Source organism: Schistocerca serialis, unplaced genomic scaffold (assembly GCF_023864345.2).
Source record: "Schistocerca serialis cubense isolate TAMUIC-IGC-003099 unplaced genomic scaffold, iqSchSeri2.2 HiC_scaffold_1190, whole genome shotgun sequence".
Classification (NCBI taxonomy): Eukaryota; Metazoa; Arthropoda; class Insecta; order Orthoptera; family Acrididae; genus Schistocerca; species Schistocerca serialis.
Window position 1 is genome coordinate 25001 of NW_026047393.1, and position 5000 is coordinate 30000.

Sequence of the window (5000 nt, forward strand, 5' to 3'; positions counted from 1 at the left end):
CCTTAACCTAAGCGATATTGTACCTTAACCTAAGGTATATCGTACCTTAACCTAACCTACATTGCGCCTTCACCTAACCTACGTTGTACCTTAACCTAACCTACGTTGTACCTTAACCTAACCTACGTTGTACCTTAACCTAACCTACGTTGTACCTTAACCTAACCTACGTTGTACCTTAACCTAACCTACGTTGTACCTTAACCTAACCTACGTTGTACCTTAACCTAACCTACGTTGTACCTTAACCTAACCTACGTTGTGCCTTAACCTAACCTACGTTGTGCCTTAACCTAACCTACGTTGTGCCTTAACCTAACCTACGTTGTGCCTTAACCTAACCTATGTTGTGCCTTAACCTAACCTATGTTGTGCCTTAACCTAACCTATGTTGTGCCTTAACCTAACCTATGTTGTGCCTTAACCTAACCTATGTTGTGCCTTAACCTAACCTATGTTGTGCCTTAACCTAACCTACGTTGTGCCTTAACCTAACCTACGTTGTGCCTTAACCTAACCTACGTTGTGCCTTAACCTAACCTACGTTGTGCCTTAACCTAACCTACGTTGTGCCTTAACCTAACCTACGTTGTGCCTTAACCTAACCTACGTTGTGCCTTAACCTAACCTACGTTGTGCCTTAACCTAACCTACGTTGTGCCTTAACCTAACCTACGTTGTGCCTTAACCTAACCTACGTTGTGCCTTAACCTAACCTACGTTGTGCCTTAACCTAACCTACGTTGTGCCTTAACCTAACCTACGTTGTGCCTTAACCTAACCTACGTTGTGCCTTAACCTAACCTACGTTGTGCCTTAACCTAACCTACGTTGTGCCTTAACCTAACCTACGTTGTGCCTTAACCTAACCTACGTTGTGCCTTAACCTAACCTACGTTGTGCCTTAACCTAACCTACGTTGTGCCTTAACCTAACCTACGTTGTGCCTTAACCTAACCTACGTTGTGCCTTAACCTAACCTACGTTGTGCCTTAACCTAACCTACGTTGTGCCTTAACCTAACCTACGTTGTGCCTTAACCTAACCTACGTTGTGCCTTAACCTAACCTACGTTGTGCCTTAACCTAACCTACGTTGTGCCTTAACCTAACCTACGTTGTGCCTTAACCTAACCTACGTTGTGCCTTAACCTAACCTACGTTGTGCCTTAACCTAACCTACGTTGTGCCTTAACCTAACCTATGTTGTGCCTTAACCTAACCTATGTTGTGCCTTAACCTAACCTATGTTGTGCCTTAACCTAACCTATGTTGTGCCTTAACCTAACCTATGTTGTGCCTTAACCTAACCTATGTTGTGCCTTAACCTAACCTATGTTGTGCCTTAACCTAACCTATGTTGTGCCTTAACCTAACCTACGTTGTGCCTTAACCTAACCCATATTGTACCTTAACCTAACCCATATTGTACCTTAACCTAACCCATATTGTACCTTAACCTAACCCATATTGTACCTTAACCTAACCCATATTGTACCTTAACGTAACCTAATTTGTGCCTTAACGTAACCTAATTTGTGCCTTAACGTAACCTAATTTGTGCCTTAACGTAACCTAATTTGTGCCTTAACGTAACCTAATTTGTGCCTTAACGTAACCTAATTTGTGCCTTAACGTAACCTAATTTGTGCCTTAACGTAACCTAATTTGTGCCTTAACGTAACCTAATTTGTGCCTTAACGTAACCTAATTTGTGCCTTAACGTAACCTAATTTGTGCCTTAACGTAACCTAATTTGTGCCTTAACGTAACCTAATTTGTGCCTTAACGTAACCTAATTTGTGCCTTAACGTAACCTAATTTGTGCCTTAACGTAACCTAATTTGTGCCTTAACGTAACCTAATTTGTGCCTTAACGTAACCTAATTTGTGCCTTAACGTAACCTAATTTGTGCCTTAACGTAACCTAATTTGTGCCTTAACGTAACCTAATTTGTGCCTTAACGTAACCTAATTTGTGCCTTAACGTAACCCATGTTGTGCCTTAACGTAACCCATGTTGTGCCTTAACGTAACCCAATTTGTGCCTTAACGTAACCCATGTTGTGCCTTAACCTAACCTATATTGTGCCTCAACCTAACCTATATTGCGCCTTAACCTGACGCACGTTGTCGCTGAACCTGCTCTGTAATTGTTATGCAACTCGTTAAATTAGTGTAGTGTTGCCTAACCGCAACCCTCGCAATATAGTTCGCTATTCGCACTGCCCGGTCCCCTGTGTATCGCGTCATGTTAAACACCTTGCAGGTGTTGCTGACTTTCCACATGCTCCTGCTATACACTGTAATGTGGATAGCAGCAGGACGTACATGCCCCCCCCCCTTCCCCCCTGCCTTCGCAAGCTGGTCGTTGAGAAGTTTGCATGTTCAATGCCCTTCGCATGCCGACGTACTCAGCCTACGTTGTGGTACGGCCTGTCACCTGTCCGCCGATGTACGCAAAACCCACAAACTGTACTGCACATTGGTCCGTATGTACTGAATGATACATCGTGGCACATGTGTGACCGTACGACGACTGCGCCTAGCAACGGCAGACCATACAGTCCAAATATTGTGCACGCAGCTACGTGTCGTCTCCCTATAAGAGCTGGATTGCAGTGTGGTACGCCATTCAGACGTGTGGGAGGAACGGACGCCCTGGATGGCGATCAGCATGAGCAGTCTGTTGATGTAGTGGAGCGTGTATTCGGACGTAGTCGTCTCTTCTCACACACCGTGATAGCATGTTGCACCGCGTTCCACATCTGCGACATCCTGCAGAGGCCGGCTGACAGTCGTTCGCGCAATGGACACCGCATACGTACGGGGGCTACCTTCCACGTGTTCTCGAGGCGTGCACATGTTGTTGCGTCTATGTGGGCAGACGTAGTGTGTTGTGACACCTGACACAGGCATGCAATACTCGTTGCAAATGGCGATGGACGTCTACGTTTGCTGGTGACGTTACGCAAATGAACAACAGGTAACCCGTTGTGGTGCGGTTGTTCTCGCTAGAGGTGAATCAGTGTTGGCGACGATCGGTCGAGCTATTAACCGGTTGTTTCAGGGATACCCACCATGCCCACGAACGTGAAAGGGGACCCACCATGCCCACGAACGCGAAAGGGGGATCTGGGTGTGAGGCGATACGCGGCGGTGGCTGGGTGGGACCGTCCCCGGCCGGTGAGGGGGGGCCGCCCGGCGTGCTGGCAGCGCGGTGCGTGGGCGCACGCGCTACAGCCGGCTGGTGGGGGCGGCCAGTGGCAGGCGCGCCGGCCGACGGACGCGGCAGGCGGCGCAGCTGCGCGCCGGCGCCCCCTGCTCGCGGCGCCTTGCGGCCAAAGTAGGTCCTCGCGGGCCCGGTGCGAAGCGCGGTGGCCATCTGCAGTGTGCTGGTCCGATTGAGGACTGTGTGCGCTGAGGATGCGCCGCCGCCCGGCGCTCGGCGCCGCGACGCCGTCTGCTGCTCGGTCGCCCCAGCGGTTCTCGCAGGTGGTTTGTATCGCAGCTGTGCGGACGTGTTGGCGCGTGCGCTGTGCTGGGAGAGTTCGCTTCGGCACCCAAGTGGGGCTTTTGTCCTTCTGTGGCGCTGGCGTTGGAGCTGCCGGTCACCGTAGGTGGCGCGTGTTGTCTCCCGCCGGCAATGCCACGACAGCACGCTCCCGGGCCTCTGTCGGCAGCGGCAAGCTCAGTTGGGAGCACGGGTGGTCGCACCTAAAGCGTCTACTCGCCTAACTCCGGGCGATTGCGCCTCTCTCGAACCCGACCAAGTACTTAGGACGGCGCTGCGCGCCGCCGGGACCTGAGAGGGTTTCGAGGTGTGTTGTGCAGGGGAGCTCAGCCTCCTCCTGTTTGCAGAATAATTGAGCGGACGCTTGCGTGTTCGCGCGGGCCCCCGGGACACACTCCCGGGCGGCCGGCTGCTCAGCTCTAGTTGACGCAGCTCCCTGGTTGATCCTGCCAGTAGTCATATGCTTGTCTCAAAGATTAAGCCATGCATGTCTCAGTACAAGCCGCATTAAGGTGAAACCGCGAATGGCTCATTAAATCAGTTATGGTTCCTTAGATCGTACCCACGTTACTTGGATAACTGTGGTAATTCTAGAGCTAATACATGCAAACAGAGTCCCGACCAGAGATGGAAGGGACGCTTTTATTAGATCAAAACCAATCGGTCGGCTCGTCCGGTCCGTTTGCCTTGGTGACTCTGAATAACTTTGGGCTGATCGCACGGTCCTCGTACCGGCGACGCATCTTTCAAATGTCTGCCTTATCAACTGTCGATGGTAGGTTCTGCGCCTACCATGGTTGTAACGGGTAACGGGGAATCAGGGTTCGATTCCGGAGAGGGAGCCTGAGAAACGGCTACCACATCCAAGGAAGGCAGCAGGCGCGCAAATTACCCACTCCCGGCACGGGGAGGTAGTGACGAAAAATAACGATACGGGACTCATCCGAGGCCCCGTAATCGGAATGAGTACACTTTAAATCCTTTAACGAGTATCTATTGGAGGGCAAGTCTGGTGCCAGCAGCCGCGGTAATTCCAGCTCCAATAGCGTATATTAAAGTTGTTGCGGTTAAAAAGCTCGTAGTTGGATTTGTGTCCCACGCTGTTGGTTCACCGCCCGTCGGTGTTTAACTGGCATGTATCGTGGGACGTCCTGCCGGTGGGGCGAGCCGAAGGCGTGCGACCGCCTCGTGCGTGCTCGTGCGTCCCGAGGCGGACCCCGTTGAAATCCTACCAGGGTGCTCTTTATTGAGTGTCTCGGTGGGCCGGCACGTTTACTTTGAACAAATTAGAGTGCTTAAAGCAGGCAAGCCCGCCTGAATACTGTGTGCATGGAATAATGGAATAGGACCTCGGTTCTATTTTGTTGGTTTTCGGAACCCGAGGTAATGATTAATAGGGACAGGCGGGGGCATTCGTATTGCGACGTTAGAGGTGAAATTCTTGGATCGTCGCAAGACGAACAGAAGCGAAAGCATTTGCCAAGTAT

The 5000-nt window shown here is 50.8% G+C and overlaps 1 non-coding gene across 1 annotated transcript in view; it reads left to right on the forward strand.

The window, feature by feature from the left end:
• The first annotated feature begins 3946 nt into the window (after positions 1 to 3946).
• LOC126434555 (small subunit ribosomal RNA) overlaps positions 3947 to 5000 on the forward strand; it is a 1909-nt gene continuing 855 nt past the window's right edge. The window contains exon 1 of the ribosomal RNA XR_007579318.1: positions 3947 to 5000. This exon is cut by the window's right edge and continues 855 nt beyond it. This is a non-coding gene — a ribosomal RNA (small subunit ribosomal RNA).